This window comes from Arachis duranensis, unplaced genomic scaffold (genome assembly GCF_000817695.3).
Source record: "Arachis duranensis cultivar V14167 unplaced genomic scaffold, aradu.V14167.gnm2.J7QH unplaced_Scaffold_59047, whole genome shotgun sequence".
Lineage (NCBI taxonomy): Eukaryota > Viridiplantae > Streptophyta > Magnoliopsida > Fabales > Fabaceae > Arachis > Arachis duranensis.
Genome location: NW_026264976.1, coordinates 55339 through 58041, shown reverse-complemented (window position 1 = coordinate 58041; position 2703 = coordinate 55339). Strand labels below are relative to the sequence as shown.

The 2703-nt window shown below is 36.3% G+C and overlaps 1 non-coding gene across 1 annotated transcript; it reads left to right on the top strand.

Moving 5' to 3' along the window:
* Window positions 1–250: 250 nt before the first annotated feature.
* LOC127744553 (small nucleolar RNA R71) lies at window positions 251–358 on the top strand. The gene has a single exon (XR_008005499.1). It is a non-coding gene; the product is annotated as a small nucleolar RNA R71 (small nucleolar RNA).
* The last annotated feature ends 2345 nt before the right edge of the window (window positions 359–2703 follow it).

Below are 2703 nucleotides of genomic sequence, written 5' to 3'. Positions count from 1 at the left end.
TTTTGTTCTGAGCCAATATGGCATTCAGAGTATCAATCTCAAGAACTCCTTTCTTCTGACTAGTCCCATTGTTCACAGGATATCTTTCAGAAGTGTACATGAATTGGTTATTTGCAACCATTTCAATCAGTTCTTGAGCTTCTGCAGGCGTCTTCTTCAGATGAAGAGATCCTCCAGAAGAGCTATCCAAAGACATCTTGGACAGTTCAGAGAGACCATCATAGAAAATACCTATGATACTCCATTCAGAAAGCATATCAGAAGGACACTTTCTGATTAATTGTTTGTATCTTTCCCAAGCTTCATAGAGGGATTCTCCTTCCTTCTGTCTGAAGGTTTGGACTTCCACTCTAAGCTTACTCAATTTTTGAGGTGGAAAGAACTTTGCCAAGAAGGCATTGACTAGCTTTTCCCAAGAGTCCAGGCTTTCTTTAGGTTGAGAGTCCAACCATATTCTAGCTCTGTCTCTTACAGCAAAAGGGAATAGCATTAGTCTGTAGACCTCAGGGTCAACCCCATTAATCTTGACAGTGTCACAGATTTGCAAGAACTCAGCTAAAAACTGATGAGGATCTTCCAGTGGAAGTCCATGGAACTTGCAATTCTGTTGCATTAGAGAAACTAATTGAGGCTTAAGCTCAAAGTTGTTTGCTCCAATGGCAGGGATAGAGATGCTTCTCCCATAGAAATCGGGAGTAGGTGCAGTGAAGTCACCCAGCACCTTCCTTGCATTGTTGGCATTGTTGTTGTTTTCGGTTGCCATTTGTTCTTCTTCTTTAAAGAGTTCGTTCAGGTGCTCTAAAGAGAATTGTGCTTTGGCTTCTCTTAGCTTTCTCTTCAAGGTCCTTTCAGGTTCAGGATCAGCCTCAACAAGAATGCCTTTGTCTTTGCTCCTGCTCATAAGAAAGAGAAGAGAACAAGAAAATGTGGAATCCTCTATGTCACAGTATAGAGATTCCTTTAGGTGTCAGAGGAAAAGAAGAGTAGAAGACAGAAGTGGAAAAATTCGAACTTAACAAAGGAGATGGAGTTCGAATTTTGCATTAAGGGATAGTGTTAGTCCATAAATAGAAGGATGTGAGAAGGAGGGAAGCAATTTTCGAAAATTAAGTGAAAAATTTTGAAAACATTTTTGAAAAACATTACTTAATTTTCGAAAATGAAAATGGAAAAGAAATCAAGTGATTTTTGAAAAGGTTTTGAAATTAGAAATCAAAAAGATTTGATTGAAAACTATTTTGAAAAAGATGTGGTTAAAAAGATATGATTGAAAAGTTATGGTTTTGAAAAGATATGATTGAAAAGATATGATTGAAAAACAATTTAAAAAGACTTGATTTTTAAAATTAATGACTTGGCTAACAAGAAATTTAAAAGATACGATTCAAACATTAAACCTTTCTCAACAGAAAAGGCAACATACTTGAAGTGTTGAATCAAATCATTAATTGATGGCAAGTATCTTTAAAAATGGAAAGAAATTGATTTTGAAAAAGATTTGATTGAAAAATTGATTTGAAAAAGATTTGATTTTGAAAAGATTTTGAAAACTTAAAAAAAAAATTTGATTTGAAAACAGAATCTTCCCTTCTATTTTGAAAACTTAGAAAAAATTTGATTTGAAAACAAAATCTTCCCTTCTAGCCATCCTGGCGTTAAACGCCCAGAATGGTGCACATTCTGGCGTTTAACGCCCAAAACTCTACCCTTTTGGGCGTTAAACGCCCAACCAGGTGCCCTGGCTGGCGTTTAAACGCCAGTCTGTCCTTCTTCACTGGGCGTTTTGAACGCCCAGCTTTTTCTGTGCAGTTCCTCTGCTGTATGTTCTGAATCTTCAATTCTCTGTATTATTGACTTGAAAAGACACAAATTAAAAAATATTTTTGGATTTTTAATAATAAGGACAAACCAAAATGCAACAAGAATCAAATAACAATGCATACAAGACATCAAACTTAGCAGTTTGTATACTACTGACACTAACAAAATGAAAATGCATATGAGACACACAAAACAATCAAGTCAAATTGAATTCAAAGATCAGAGCAAGTAAATCATCAAGAACATCTTGAAGATCACTTAGACATATGAATGCATGCAATTGACACCAAACTTAGGATGAGACACTAGACTCAAACAAGAAATATTTTTGGATTTTATGATTTTGTAAATTTTTTTTTGTGTTTTTCGAAAATTAAGTGGAAAAAGGTATCAAAATTCTTAATGAGAATTCCAGGAATCAGTGCAATACTAGTCTAAGACTCCGGTCCAGGAATTAGACATGGCTTCACAGCCAGCCAAGCTTTCAAAGAAAGCTTCGGTCCAAAACACTAGACATGGCCAGAGGCCAGCCAAGCCTTAGCAGATCACTGCTCCAAAAGCAAGATTTCATAAAAATCAACAAGCTCTTGTGGTGATAAGTTGAAACCTCGGTCCAATGAGATTAGACATGGCTTCTCAGCCAGCCAGATTTCAACAAATCATCATGAAACTCTAGAATTCATCTTCAAGAATTTCGAAAAAAAATAAATACCTAATCTAAGCAACAAGATGAACCGTCAGTTGTCCAAACTCAACAATCCCCGGCAACGGCGCCAAAAACTTGGTAGCGCGAAATTGTGAACAATACTTTTCACAACTCTCATAATCCCCGGACATGAACCCCAAAAACTTGGTAGCTCAATACCATGGCATTACACAACT